A 15,610-nucleotide genomic window follows, 5' to 3' on the forward strand; every position below is an offset into this window, starting at 1 on the left:
ACAACCCTGGGATCATGACCTGAGCCAACATAAAGAGTCAGACGCTCAACCGAGCCACCCAAGTACCTCTGGCAACAGATATTCTTGTAAATATTCCAGAGTCCTTGTTTACAGTTCCTATAATATGCTGCTTCTCAGGACAGTGTGAAGAATTACCAGATGTCTTCATTAATTCATTTTTCAAATGAACTTACGAGGTTTTCTAAAACTCTTGACTTTTACAAAGGTTCATGATGTTGAGCAGCGGGGATATTGAGATTCAATTTGGGAAGTGGGAAATTAAGCTATATGCAATTTATCTCATGATGGTCCTTCCCTCAAAACACTTGTCAAGTCATTCCAAGTGAGATGGAACTATTTTACTGACACCAGAGATATCTGAGTCTGAAACAAAACAAGAATGTGCTCAAAATGATCAGGTTTGATGATCAGTAACAGGCTGTCCCTAAAAATAACTAGTCCTTGCTGTTTATTCATTGAGCTTTTCAAGTTTGCTTGGACTAAAGCAGCAACAGAAATGAGAACACAGTGATTATTCCTCCTTGCTACCCCTGTTTGGTGTACTTGCAACTGCCTTTTTCTTATCTTTTCTGAATCTTTTTTTAATGTATTGATAAACAAAAAAGGTACAGGGCTCTTGGAAATATGAGAGAATGTAAGAGAAGTAAAATTACCAAGTTTTAGCTCAACTAAAATAGCATTTAGAGTTTTACTCATTGAAATGTTTTAAGTTTAAAATACACTTAGAGGCAATCTTCCCACAGATTATGCTTTCATATAGTCTTCTTTCAATAATATATACCTTGCATTATTACAAAGGTTTCATAGTTTTTATCTCATTTTGTTTTCATAGCAGTTTTATGAGGCCACTTCATGAGGAAACACTAAATGATTGATTTCCAAGATTACTGATAGTGAATTGTGGCACTCAACTTAGATTTTGGAGTTGGTCTGGTAGTCTTGGCTGGTATTCTATAAAGCTGTTTTCAAAAGTCAAGAATTAGTGACCCAGCTCTGGCAGTAGAGTTAATCAGAATTTCCTGTGCAGGATGATGGATGAGAAGAACATTCTGAGTGAATCATGCATACTTGAGAGTCACCAAGGTCAACTATCCTAATGCGTTAAGCCTGGCATGTTTTTCTGATTCTCATGTCAGGTATGTAAAGGGTTAACAGTAGTCTTGTGCCAAATCGTCCAGAATTAGAGTCTATGTCCTCCAAACACATATCTGTGACCTACTAATAGTTGAGATTAGCTGGGCTAATTTTAGTTCAGTTTTCTTTAGCGTAGTACTTAGTACAGAATGAATAGCAAGAGTTAATGAACCACAGAATGGGGAGAAGTTTGCTATATCTCTACCTTAATAAAATATTATAATCTTCTGAGTACATAGAAATATAAAAACCAAGAAAGGAAAGCACTGAGTATATTACTGAAAACTACAAATATTCTTTAAAGTTAAGGCATTACTGTGTCTAAAGCAGCAACTTTCCCAACCCTTACTTTGTATTACAGAGATTATTATCTCTTCAATTTCTACCACTAAGGCCTCTGACAGGCTTGCTGAAGCTTGTTACATTCCAAGCTAACTGAAGGTCTCTTGGTGATGGAACTGGACAGTAAGGCAAAGGACAAAAAGGCAATTAAGCTTCTTATAAAATCCTAAACAGCTTGGCTCTCGCTATCAGTTTACTCTTTCTATGTAGCATCATATTAATTAGAACCATCAAGTTTTGTTATTAGCCATTACTAAATTAGGCCTACAATAACCTGGATGCAGGAAATAGTCTGAAAAATGTTAGCATTTTGCCTACTGGGCTTGCTGGACGCCATCTGCTGGTCTTTTAGACACAGTGTAAAGGTAGATTCTTTTTAGGTTTTCATTGCTGCTCTGCTTAAAGTATTTGAAAAATAGTAATTTTTAAAAACTTCCACCAAATGTAATTTAAACATGAAGAGGACATTAGAATGTTAAACAATTAATTTAATGAGATCTTGTGCCTATGACAAGAGATGAAGTTTACTGGAACTGTATTTCTTTTACAATGTCGGCTACAGTTATTTGGGAACTCTTCATTTTTCTTTCTTTTTTTAATGTTTACTTTGAGAAAAAGCACACTAGTGGGGGAGGGGACAGAGAGAGGAGAGAGAATCTTAAGCAGGCTCCATGCTTGGCATGGAGCACAATATGGGGCTCTATCCCATGACCATGAGATCATGACCTGAGCCAAAATCAAGAGTTGTGTGCTTAACCGACTGAGCCACCCAGGTGCCCTGGGAATTCTTCATTTCTGAGCTCCCAATCACTGATGCTAAAAATATCCTGTTTTTAATACGGCAGTTCAAATGTTGGCACTTTTTGTGTACACGTTAGAAAGGACTGTGTACTGTCTTCATGCTTACTCAACTGTCACACTAGAGACCAACAGTTTCTTTTTTCCCCCTTTTATCAACTAAACACAGTTTGCTGAATTTTCATCTTGTCACTACTGTCAGCTCTTGATGAATTGAATGGATCCTACCTGAGTTCTAAAGTTTCCATTTGGCAAAATCCTATCATGGCTCTCTCCCCTCCATTCAAGGTTGGCTTGACCTACACCCAATAGCTACAGTGCTGACAGCACAGCTGGTCAGTAGTCAAGAACACAGTGAAGGTCGGGGTGCCTGGGTGGCTCAGTTGGTTAAGTGTCCAACTGTTGGTTTTGGCTTAGGTCATGAGCTCATGGTTTTGTGGGTTCAAGCCCCACATTGGGTTCTGTGCTGACAGCGTGGAGTCTGCTTGGGATTCTCTCCCTCGCTCCCTCTCTGCCCCTCCTCCACTTGCACAGTCTCTCTGAAAATAAATAAGTAAACTTAAAAAAAAAAACCCACAGCAAAGGTCAACATAGTTATATATGAGTATTTTATGGCCTCTGCTACCCTTCTCCATTATTGTGAATTCAATGTCTTTATACATAAATAATATAGTGAAAGCATCACAAGTTTTGTAGAGAAGCTTTACTAACAGTCCAAAATGTAAACAGTGAGTGAGTGATGAGGGACTAATGAGGAAGAGAAAATCAGTTTATTGCAGGCTCATCGGAAAGATTGTAGTTTTTTTTTTTTAATAGACTTTATTGAGTTTATACACAACACTACAACTTTTCCATCTCCTTTCTGTTTTTAAACCTGGCTGCCATTTGATGCTGAGGTTGCTGAGGGAAGAGGAGTGGGCATCATGTTGAAAGCCAGATTGTTCCAGATTAAATGTGCAGTCAATTGGCCCCTTAGGGCTACCCCTGGTTAGCTCTGATTTCTATCTTCATCATTTTCTTTTTTTTAATTAAAATTTTTTTTTTGAAAGTTTATTTATTTTGAGAGAGAGAGAGAGAAAGAGAGAGAGAGAGAGAGAATCCCAAGCAAGCTCCACTGCAGTGCAGAGCCCAATGTGGGGCTCAAACCCACAAACCATGAGATCATGACCTGAGCTGAAGTTGGACACTTAACCAACTGAGCCTCCCAGGCTCCCCTATCTTCATCATTTTTAAGAGCTCTATTTTACTCTTCACCTTTGTTTCTGTAGCTAACCTACTGGCCAGAAGAAACTGTAGCTATTGCGTATCAGCACCTTCAACTTCCTGTCCCACATATAAAAACAGACCCACCCATCTTAGCTCTCATCTTAACCTTTTTCCCTGCATCTCTTCAGGGTTCTAACTCCACTACCTCTCTTACATCTCCCACCTCCCACTTATAATGGGGTCTTCCTCCTCTGCAAAACCTATTCTTCCCCATTGAAAAGAACGAAAACAAATTCCTAAAGCAACTGCTCTTTACTAGTCTCCCTTCTAGCTACTACACAATCTGATTCCTTTCAAATAATGAATCTTCTCCTAGAGTCACTTCCCACTTCCATTTTCAAACTCAAGTAACGTGCTTTTGTTCCACTCTCCATGGAAACTGCTCTGACTGTAAAGATCACCAGTCTCTCCCCTTACTTGATCTCTGAAGCATTTTGATGTGCTCCGGAAACTCCCTTAAGTACCTGGGACTCCAGTCTGTTCCTTCTCAGTCTCCTTTAACGGCCCCTCGGGTTTCCATCCCCCTTTCAACTTTATCAGAGATTTGTCCTTGGTTGTCTTTCCCCCCTGTTCCTTTCCTAGGTGGTCTCATTCACATCCAAAGCTTCTATTATAATGCATCCACTAACGACTACTGCACTTTCATCTCCAGCTTACACCCACATAGCCAACTGCTACTCTTCACCTTTACCTGAACCCACAAGCAGTCTCAACTCATCTCATATAAATATGAATCCTCTTTCATTTCCAAACTGCTGTTCAACCTTATTTCCTGTTTTGGCAACCCCCCCCCCAAAACATAAAACATTTCCTGCTAAGCCATTCAATTCTGGATATAGTTGTCTCTACCCTTTTCCTTATATTCCTCATCCTATCAGTCACCCAGCCTTGCCATTTGACATGAAACTCTTATATATAACCTCTTCCCACAGCCATAGTCCTGACCCTCATTACTTCACATGACATCCTTGCTTATAATCCAGTGGCTCTCAAAATGTGGTCCCCCTCACCAATAGCATTAGCATCACCTGGGAACTTTTGAGAAATGCAAATTCTGTGGCCTCCTCTGACTTACCAAATCAGAAACTCTAGGGTGGGGTCCAGTAATCTGTGTTTTAACATATTCTGGAGAGTACGTTAAATTTTGAAGTTAAAGTCTGAGAATCACTGTTCTACTTTACTCTTCACTATATATACTCCACACACTTAACAGCCATCTTGCAAAATCCCCACATCTGGTTGTTATGCTTTGCTTAGAAGCCTTTAGTGATATTTTTGTTAGGTGAAATCTAAATTTCTTAGTACAGCATAAGAAGCCCACCAGGATCTAGTTCCTGTCTACCAGTTTTCAGAAGGTAAAGCACAATCAATCATTTTCGTAAGAATGCACTGTCTTATAGTGTGATCAAGGGGATGAACTGTGGAATCCTACTGCCTGAGCTTTCCGTCTCCACCCCTGCACTTTACCACTAGCTGTGACCTTGGATGAGTCACTAACCTCACTAAGCCTCAGTTCCATCATCTGTAAAATGAGTGTAATGACTTCCACATCACAAACTTGTTGTGAAGTTAGCACAATACCTGGCACTTAGTCTGGACTCAGTGATTATTGGCTATTACTCTTATTTTGATTATTTCAAAAGGAATAGAGCCAACCTCGAGTGTAGTAAGAACAGAAGAGGACTAGAATGACTGCCCAGACTAAGGGATGTGGTCCCCATAAAGGAGGCCTGCTTCTCTGGGCAGTTTGAGTTAGTCTGGAGGTGAATAAAGATACCCTGATTCTCATGAAAGAGGTTCTGAGATCTTTGGGGCCATTTTGATTAGACAGGGGTGGATCGATAATCAGATTCCAGGATGTTATAGGAAAGGTAGCAAACTCCTACAGTGAGAGCCAGGAAAGCAAATTTTGAAGGAAATAGGAAAATTCAAACAGAGCAAAGCAGCAAAAAATAGGGTGAATAATTTATTTGTTTCTCTGATAACAGCTAACAGAGTTGCTGAGGGGTTAAATATTAGAGTCCTAGTGGACTATATTTTCAGAAATGTTGTTGGTTACTTAAGAGCAAAGGTATTAAGTAATGATGGGAATCCAATTCTCACTACCACAAATTAGTTATCATCTTGGGCAAATCACTTCTCTCCTGCCTCAATTTAATAATCTGTAATATCAGCTATATTATGAAGATCACTACATATTTATATTTATTTATTGCTTAGTAAAGGGTCTAGCATGTGGGAAGAGTTCAATACATGGCAACTATATTATCTTTAATACAAATTAACAGAAAAAGGCACCTCTGGAGATTCCTGCTTGACCAAAGCAGTTGTTTATTATCACCTAATATTTCAACTATAATACTTGGTTATAATTTATAAAACTGAGAAATATTATAAAGACATATTTCCAAACAGTGTTTATATCACTTAGGGCTTATCAATTTTCACTTCAAATATGTGTGAGATTAATTTTATTTGAATGTTTACTTAGTGTCTGTTAGGTGCTAGCAGGACACTAGGCTGGGTGGGGGATGGTGTGAGTGTGGTGGTAACTACCAAACTGAATAAGGCATGGTTCCTGTTCTCAAAAGAGAATACAAGCCTGAGAAGAGAAAGGTACAATCCAAATAAAACATGATTAAATGCTGTATTCGAGCAAAAACAACAACAAAAAAACAACCCAAACTGTAGAGATTAAAAGTCTTTACCAAGTTGACTATTTTCTCAAAACTTCCAGACTTCTCAGTTTCTCCCCTATCTTCCATCTATTTTTACATACTCCATCTTTGGTAGTAGCAGGGAGTCAATATCTATAAAAACCAGTAACAGCCACCCACTGCAGCAGGAGGTAGCAGCCATTGTTTTTTCTCGGTTATATTCTCAGCGCATAACAGAAAGTGGAGCGTCTTCCTCCTTTTGTCCTACACAGGGTTTCATTCTTGTGCTTAGTTCAGATGTCACCTACTCAGAGTCCTTCTCTGAGCACCCAGCCTAAAGTTTCTTCCCTCTCCCACCACCATTATTCTCTAGCACATCCCACCATTACTTCTGAAGCCCTCCCATTGTGGTGAATGCAGTGATGTGCCACCTCGATCCCCTTTAAGAATGAAAGGTTTATTTCCCCAGCTCTCCGGATTGCTGAGACAGATCTCAGTTGTCAGTCCCTTTACAGGACACACTTGGCTGAAGAGAAGGGAAGTCAGGCCTTCTTTCCAGGGCAATAGGCATCCAATGACCACCCAGGTATAAAGACTTGGCTCTTCCCTCCAACTTGGGACACCGCTGAAGGGCCAAACCATCACCTAGAGTTCCCTTGGGACTGAACTGCAGCTTAACTTTTTCTATCCACCCATTCCTGCTTCCTTTCTTCCTTGGTAAGATCCAGAAAAATCCTTCGTAATAAATGTCCTGCCCACAAATCTCCTTCCCTGGGAACCCACCTAGGATAATCTGTAAACACTTTGTTCACTGTTAGCGTACTTGTTTATTGTTCCCTCTCCTATCACTAGAATATAAGCTGTATGTGGTCAGGGACTATGTCTGTCTTGGTCACTGACGAATCTGCTAACTCAGTGTGTGTGTGTGTGTGTGTGTGTGTGTACATACACACAATTATATATATACGTATACAACATATGTGGATATATAAATATATGGAGGAAGTTAATGAATGACTAAACTGCCAGAATTGAGAACCTCTGAGACAGTTACAGTATTTGGGCACGGTCCTATTGGAGAAGATAAACATGACGCAGGACGTCTTCATCTCAAAAGGATTCCGTCCCCCTAATGTCAAAAGTCCTGTGAGTCCTGCTTCTGCTTTCACGCAGTTGGCACTAACCCTGCTGTCCAACAGTTCTGACTTCCAGTTCCACGTCAGAGGGTGGCCGTCACCTCCCACATAGACACAGGCATAGTATGCTCTCTCCCTGCGAAGGAGTGACCAACAAGTCACACAGATTTCAGCTAGAAGGTGGCAGCGCAGGTCCAATCGGTGCTTTCACTGGAACACCTTTTCCATCTACTCCACGGCGTGGCCGCGCAGATGCGAGGGGAAGAGGGTCTACACCTGGAATTCTTAGTCGCCCTACCGCCATTCACATTCCCTCCAGCTGCAAGTATTTACTGCCCATGGCTATTTTAAGGGTAGGTCTTTAATTTTATAAGGAGCCGGCCTCCTTGTCCCCGCCCCCAAATATCCTTCAGTGAAGACACGAGTGACCTTTCTGAGAGGGGGCAAGGGGCACCAACAAGCCCACCTTCCCTCTCTTCGGCCAGGTAGAAAGCAGGTTTTTCCACCTGAAGTTCCAGAACTCTCACCTGCCCACCAGCCGCTGAGCCTCTCTAGGCCACCGCCACCAGCTGGCCCCAGAGGCCGAGCCGCACGGAGCCGCCGCAGCCTGTCCCGGCAACCTGCGCTCGGGGCTTGGAGACGGAGCATGCGTAGTTCTGTGGTTGGCGCGTGCGCCGCTCAAAATCCGCTTCTCCGGGTTTTAGCAAGAGTCTCAGCCCTGAAAGCTTTTGGCCCAGACCGAAAAGGGCCAGGGGGCGGAGCTTATTTAGCATCAGTCTCAGCAAATGTGTTGAAACCAAAGAATTTAGCACCAAATGGACTTGTTAGGGCACAGTATCTGCCTCATGGCCCGCGTTTAGGAGACATTTATTGAATGAATCACACAGTAGTCAATAGTTCGCGGTAGTCTTCCGTCCTCCCAGACTTGACCAATCACAAGGCGCGGTTCGTTTTCAGCGCCGGTTCCTCGCCGCCTTTTTACGTGTGCCTTCAAAACCAGGAGAAAAGGATTGGACTACCACCACTTCACCGCATCACACTGGAAAGTGGACATGCGCAGTGCGAGCGGGCCACATCACAAAGCTTTTGCCCTCAGCTCTTTGTAGGGGGAGGTCTACGGGGAGATTAGGAGTCCTTCAACACTTGCTGTCCTCAAAGTGGATAATTTTGGCGCTCTCTCTCCATCCTGTTTCTTAGTTGAAGGACAAAACTTTCATTCTCTTGTAGCATTCAAAATAATTATGGAGGGAATTATGTTAATCGCTATTTTAGAGTTTATCTGGTATTGTGAAAGCCACCTTTACTTTCCAACCGTTTTTATAATGTAATTCTTGTGTTAGTAACTTTCCGGTATCAAGAAGCTCTGTACCACAAAAAAGTTGGGTTTTCTTTTTCTCTCGATTACCTCTGCTGTCTAGCACTATGGGTAATGGAGATTCGTTACCTGCCAATCATATTCACTGCGTTCCTAGGTCTCTGGATAGCCAGCCTTGGTCGCCATTTTTGTTTTGGGCTGTCCTTGAGAAATGAACGGTGGCCATTTTTCTTTCGGGCAGATCCTTCTCGCTATTCAGGCCCCTCACCCAGTGTTTCGCAGCCATCTTAACTCCTGGTTATGGCTTCAAGGCGACAGTGAGGCTGCCCAAATCATCTTGTGTTTGGGCAGCGGCAGCTTCCCCTCCCCACCCACCCCCCAACGCGCGGGGAGACCCTGGGAAAGGGGAAGTAAGGCCGAAGGTTGAATCCCCAAAGCACTTGAAGGTGGGCTTCAGAGCCTGCTGCCTGTGTAGTCTAAGTTTGCTCAGCCAAGTACTACTCCACCAGTGACCCTGGACAGTAACAAAACTAATAAAAGCCCGAACCCAAACCCTGCCACCATCATAGGTAAGAACATGGAACTCCTGACAACCTGAGATGGTCCTTCACTTGCACTGAACTATTTGCCCATCTCCTCTCCCCCTCTGTTTTGTTTTTTTTTTTCTTTGATTTTTGAGCCTTTTCTGAATTCTTTTTCCTGTGCTTTCACCTTTTTCTCGTTGTTTTCAAAGTGCTAAAGAGTTGTTAACAGAGGGTGCAAGAAACCTGGGCTTGAAAGTGAAAGTATTACTCTGGGTAATTTTTTGGTTTTTTCTTTAGGACAAAATCAGTGAATGGGCCAGGTATTTGTATCAAACTATGGCTGCCGACCACGATTTATACAAATACAGTCTCAGACATTTTTAGGTTGTGACATAACTACGGATTGTGTTTGTATAGACTGCCCGTTCATTTATTCATTGGATTTATTGAGTACCTAATGTGTGCTAGACCATCAAGATTCTGCGGTAAACCAAACAAACAACCCCTCTCTCTCATGGAATTTATATTCCAACTGACCTCGACAGCTACTAGGTTGCAGCAAGTCACAATATTCTATGGTTCTTAAACCACAAAACTGACAACAAGTATCCCCTGGCTTCTTTCTCAGTATCCTCACGTTTGTTTGTTTGTTTGTTTTTTCCATACTAGGGGTAAATTGTATTGACACTTGTTTCTTGGGACCTAGACATCCCCATATTTGAAGACCAGTTGGCTAATTTGATGATCAATATTCAAGGTTTAGGGTCTTGCTCAAAGTGTACTATACTGACTCTCATCACCTGGGAGCCTCTCAGAAACGTTAGTTTCAGACTCCATCCCAAGACCCACCGACTCAGAATCTTTTCTAGGGAGTGCACCTTAAAGTTCAAGGAGCATTAATTTGGGGCATCAACTATAGACTCTTTTAAACCTGTGGTTCTTAAACAGCTCACAATGTATTGTTAGTTTATTCCGTGTTTTACATGCCTCGGATATGTGACATATTTTCCTTTGCTTTTAGTTATCAGTTTGATGTCCGAATGCCAATTTAGCATTCTAAAAAGCTGAGAATTTGTCATTCTGGTATATTATGTAACTGTTGCCATGGCAACACCTGTGTGCACATTTTTCCTCTGTGCATATTTTTACTTTTAATTTATTAGAAGTTGAATTCAAAAGCCTTCATGTGTTCAGTAGTTCAGTATTGATTTGGAAAACCCTGGGCCATGCTTGACCAGTTTTTGTGGCATCTTGCTCTCTTCTGTCTTTTCAATGAGAAATCTAAATCTCGTTTGTCTCAGGAATTCTCAATCCTAGCTGCTCCTGAAAATCACTTGGAAGATGCGGTGGGGACAGCATAAAAAAAAAAAAAAAAAAAAAAAAAAAAGACTGTAGGCCACTATCTGCAGAATATTAGACCCTGTGGATGGAATTTAGGAACCAATAAGGTGTTTGAGAGAACAGCAAATTACTTTTATGTTTTTCACATGCTGTATTTAGATTTTTGTCTCTCAGATAGATTTACTTAAATTAATTAGGACTTTGAAGGCATTGGAGAGGATTGGACTGGAAATGTGGTGAACCAGCTTCCCAAGAACCAGTCAACTTATCATTTATTCTGTGTGCTCAGCAAGTTGTCCAGTCTTTCTGGCTTGTCCTTTTTCCACCTATTAATTGGGAAAAGAATGAAGGTTTAAAAAAATATTTTTATTTATTTGTTTAATTTTTTTTTTTTATCAGAGCGCATAAGGAAGGGAGAGGGTTAAAGAATCTTTTTTTTTTTTTAAAAATTTTTTTCAACGTTTTTATTTATTTTTGGGACAGAGAGAGACAGAGCATGAACGGGGGAGGGGCAGAGAGAGAGGGAGACACAGAATCGGAAACAGGCTCCAGGCTCTGAGCCATCAGCCCAGAGCCCGACACGGGGCTCGAACTCATGGACCGCGAGATCGTGACCTGGCTGAAGTCGGACGCTTAACCGACTGCGCCACCCAGGTGCCCCAAGAATCTTAAGCAGGCTCCAAGCTCAGAGTGCACCCTGACGGATCAGGACCTGAGCCAAAATAAAAGAGTCAGTGCTCAACAGACTGAGCTACCCAGGTGCTCCAATGTGTTGTTTTTTATTTAGCCTCCTGGGAGTTTTCAAAATGTAGCAAATACTTCTGTGTGTGTATGGAAGTATTCTTTAAGTGCAATATGTATTGCTTTTGATTTTCACATATGGTGTCTTGTGTGTGCCAGGAGAGCATAGGGGGCAAGGAAATGAACTTAAAAGTGACCTTCAGAGTCACACCCCAGGGTTCAAATCCTAGCTCTTCCACCAGCTACTAGCTGTGTGACCTTGAGCAGATTACTTAACATTCTGCTTCAGGCTTCTCATCTGTAAACTAGGGTTGAAGTGAGAGTTAGATACGTTAGTATCAGAAAAGTGCTTAAAACAATGTCTGGCACGTGATCACAGCTATGTGGATATTAACCGTTGTTATTTATTAAATCTTTAGGTTATTAAGGTTTTGTTCATGCATGGAAATCACTAAGGGAAAAAGTTCCATGACTTTCGGATATTCACCTGTTTGGAAGAGATGGTGGTGATCTAAACAGAATGTACTAGGAATATGAATTTTTTTTTTAATGGTCTTTTTCTTTTTCAACAGCCTTATTGAGAAATATAGGCATATCTTTAATGTGCTTTGCAGATACTGTGTTTTTTACAAATTGAAGGTTCAGTGCAACCCTGCACTTTGCAAGTCTATTGGTGCTATTTTTCTAACAGCATTTGTTTGCCTCATGTCTTTATGTCACATTTTGATAATTCTCACAATATTTCAAATGTTTTCATTATATTTGTTATGGTACTTTGTGATCAGTGATTTCAACTGCTGAAAGCTCAGGTGATCGTTAGCATTTTTTAGTAATAAAGCCTTATTTAATTTACATTGTTTTTCAACGTTTTTATTTTTTATTTTTGGGACAGAGAGAGACAGAGCATGAACGGGGGAGGGGCAGAGAGAGAGGGAGACACAGAATCGGAAACAGGCTCCAGGCTCTGAGCCATCAGCCCAGAGCCCGACGCGGGGCTCGAACTCACGGACCGCGAGATCGTGACCTGGCTGAAGTCGGACGCTTAACCGACTGTGCCACCCAGGCGCCCCTAATTTACATTGTTTTTAATGTACATTGTTTTTTTAAGTATAATGCTGTGACACCCTTAATAGAATAGTATAGTTTAAATATCAGTCTTACATGCACTGGGGAACCAAAAATTTATATGACTTGTTTCATTGTGATAATCACTTTTTTGTGTTGGTGTAGGGCTGAACGAGGAATATCACCATGTTATATCTGTAATTGTCATACAGTAAACTGCACATATATAAAGTATATAGTTTGATACGCTTGACATGTATATACTGGTCAAACCATCACCATAGTCAAGGTAATGAATATATCCATCATTCCCCCGAATTTCCTTTTGCTGTTTTATAATCCTTCTGGTAACTTTCTTTCAGGCAACCACTCATCCATTCTCTGTTACTATAGATAACTTTGCATTTTGTAGTTTATCTAAAAGGAATCGTATGGTACCTGATCTTTTTTGGTGGGAGTTATGGCAGTGTCTGGTTTCTTTTCATGATTTAGAGTCTTCTTTGTTGCAAGTATCAATAATTCATTTCTTTTTAATTGCTAGGTAGTATCTTGCTAGATGTACCGTAATTGGTTTACACATTTAACAGTTGAAGGGCATTTAGGTTTTTATTTTCACAGTACTCCTTTTCACATTGCTTTGTTCCTCTCTAGCTTATTTGAATTGGAAAAAAAAAAAGTCTAATTATTTGGTGGCCATGCCTTCTGTATATAATGAAACCAGGAGGTAACTGGTAAAATGTGTAAATGTGTATGTATTGGGAGGTTTTACCTTTGTGTTTGGTAGTTTATGGATGAATGTTTTCTGAGTGAAAATTTGCTTTTTTAAAATACAAAATGCATGTATTGACTTTTTAGTTATTGTATCTCTTGATGTGTACATGCCTAAACATTTTAAGCTGTGTTAAATCTTTAAAACCTACTACTTGTATATTATCTTTTGGAGATTGAAAACGATAATGGGTGCATACTAAGAACCTACTCATTAGGCAACAAAGTAGAAATGTAAATAGAGAATACCACTCATTTAGTGTTGGTGTAGGTACATTTCTAAAGTCTGCTTCTGGGGTGCCTCGGTGGCTCAGTCAGTTAAGCCTCCGACTCTTGATTTTGGCTCAGGTCATGATCTCATGGTTTGTGGGCTCAGCACTAAGCATGGAGCCTGCTTGGGATTCTCTCTCTCCCCCTTTCTCTCTGTACCCCCTCTGCTTGTGCTCTGTCTCAAAATAAATAAATAAATATTTAAAAAAAAAAGTCTTTGCTTCTGTTTTAAACAAGCAGTGCCTCCTGATTAATATTGACATTTTGTGCTTGAATAAATCAGAGCTGGTAACTAAAATTGGATTTGACTTAGGTTAGTTATAGGATAATATATAGAATATTGCTGTTATGATGTCTCGGACATTTAATTTCGTTTGTGTCACTATTTTTATTTCTCTAGTTAGAATTTTTTGTTTTGCAATTAAAAAAATATTTTATATTTGCATATGGTAAAATTCATTCTATTTGGTATACACTTTCATGAATTTTGACCAGTGCACTGAGTTTTATAACCACTGTGTCAGTCAGACTGCTGGACAGTTCCGCCACCACCCCCCAAATTCCCTCCTGCTACTCCCTTGTAGTAACTCTCCCTCCAAATAGCAACTAAAGATCTGTACTCCATCTCTATAGTTTTCACGTCAAAAATATTAGATTTTAAGACAATTATGTTAATGATTATGGAAGTTATTTTGTATTGTGAAGGTGCTGGAAAACAGTTGTAATCAGAGTGGGGCTTGGGCTATGAAGTGGATTGATCAGGACCTGTCTGTCTGTTCCCTGCAATGTTTATAATGATTATGGTTAACAGAGACTGAGCAAGGAATTGCCAAATACTACATATCAGATCTTATGGAATCTTCATAGGACCCTGGAGATAGATACTCATTATTATCCCACTTCATAGATAAGAAAACGGGAGACAGAAGAATTGAGTAGCTTGTCTGAGATCACTTGAAGAGGCAGGATTTGACTGCATGTCTGTTTTACTAGAACCTGAAGACCATGTCTGCCTCCATGGACAGGTGCCTGTGTCTTTCTGACAAAGTATTAAATAAAAATTAGATCTTTCCTATTAATGAAGCATTCCATGCCGGGCCCAGTGAGGATTTTCTATGGGCATAGCAGGATATGAGGGGCCCAGATCACGGATCTGGATTAAGGATGTAGAGTGACTGAAAGTTAGGACTGTTCTGTGGAATTATTTTTGGTAGAGGATTTCAATATTTGACCTACATTTAAAGACAAAAAGAAAAAAAGCCTTTATGTTTTTGTCACTTGTATTATCCACTTTTCACTGTTGGAGCTTCCCTGGGTTTTCGTTTTGTTTTCCTTTTTTTACAAGCTGATTTTGGAATTCAAAATGACCATTTGAGTAATAGGAAAAGCTGATTCTTTCTTACACTGAGGTTGCCTCCTTAAGCTTTATCTGAGTGGTCACCAGCAGCATCTTTGTTCATTTGTCAGTTTTCCGTGGTATCTTGTTAAAGTTTGTGATTTTTCCTTGATACTGGTTTTTGCTGTGTGTGTGTGTGTGTGTGTGTGCGTGCGTGTGTGCGTGCGTGTGTGCGCATTCCAACTTCAGGAGTTCTAGGGCCTTTGTTTTCTGTTTCTGCTCCCCTAGTTAGTGAAATCTTGGTAAGATGAAAAAAGGAAGTATAATAATTTTCTTGATAAAACTTGAAATCCAGAGATTAGAAACCTAAAATTAATTTCTAGTCTTCTTAATCTGGAGTAGTTGCTTTGGTTTATGACACAGGCTAGCAATTCTGAAAGGAAGACGAATGTGAATTTCAGAATGCCTTGGATTTTCCCACAGAATAATCTAGAAGGTCACTGACTTTCTTTATTAGCGTTTATCTCTGCTTTGTATTTAAATGACAGGACAATCATGTGATAATGTTTAATCTACTTCCATTCCCTCCAAATTTTCTTAAGGATCTTAGAATCTTTCCCTCTCTGTGAAAGACATTTACGCACACATATTTTTGGAGGGGTCATGCTCTTTCAAAGTCTCTTCTTTTGAAAAGAATGCCTATTCTCAGGCCCGGGAAAGTGGGCTCAAGAATGCAGAATAGAGGATGTTATTTGTAAGATTTATAATATACATTAACTTCTTGGCATACTCACGTAAATTGTTTTCAGATATTCAGAAAATTGATCTTGTTGGATATTGTCCTGAAGTTCTTAAAATCAGGCAAATTAAATTAAAAATTCCACTGAACTTGGACT

General features: G+C 40.2%; 2 protein-coding genes across 2 annotated transcripts in view; one reads left to right on the top strand and one right to left on the bottom strand.

Moving 5' to 3' along the window:
- Positions 1-7,995, bottom strand: part of MKKS (McKusick-Kaufman syndrome) — a 28,139-nt gene extending 20,144 nt beyond the window's left edge. Inside the window, exon 1 of the mRNA XM_030310098.1 lies at positions 7,882-7,995. The gene's annotated coding sequence lies outside the window, so the exon portion shown is untranslated. The remainder of the gene's footprint in view (positions 1-7,881) is intronic.
- A 1,064-nt stretch (positions 7,996-9,059) lies between these two features.
- Positions 9,060-15,610, top strand: part of LOC115510350 (SLX4 interacting protein) — a 176,702-nt gene continuing 170,151 nt past the window's right edge. The window contains exon 1 of the mRNA XM_030310100.2: positions 9,060-9,238. The gene's annotated coding sequence lies outside the window, so the exon portion shown is untranslated. The remainder of the gene's footprint in view (positions 9,239-15,610) is intronic.

This window comes from Lynx canadensis, chromosome A3, assembly GCF_007474595.2.
Source record: "Lynx canadensis isolate LIC74 chromosome A3, mLynCan4.pri.v2, whole genome shotgun sequence".
Classification (NCBI taxonomy): Eukaryota; Metazoa; Chordata; class Mammalia; order Carnivora; family Felidae; genus Lynx; species Lynx canadensis.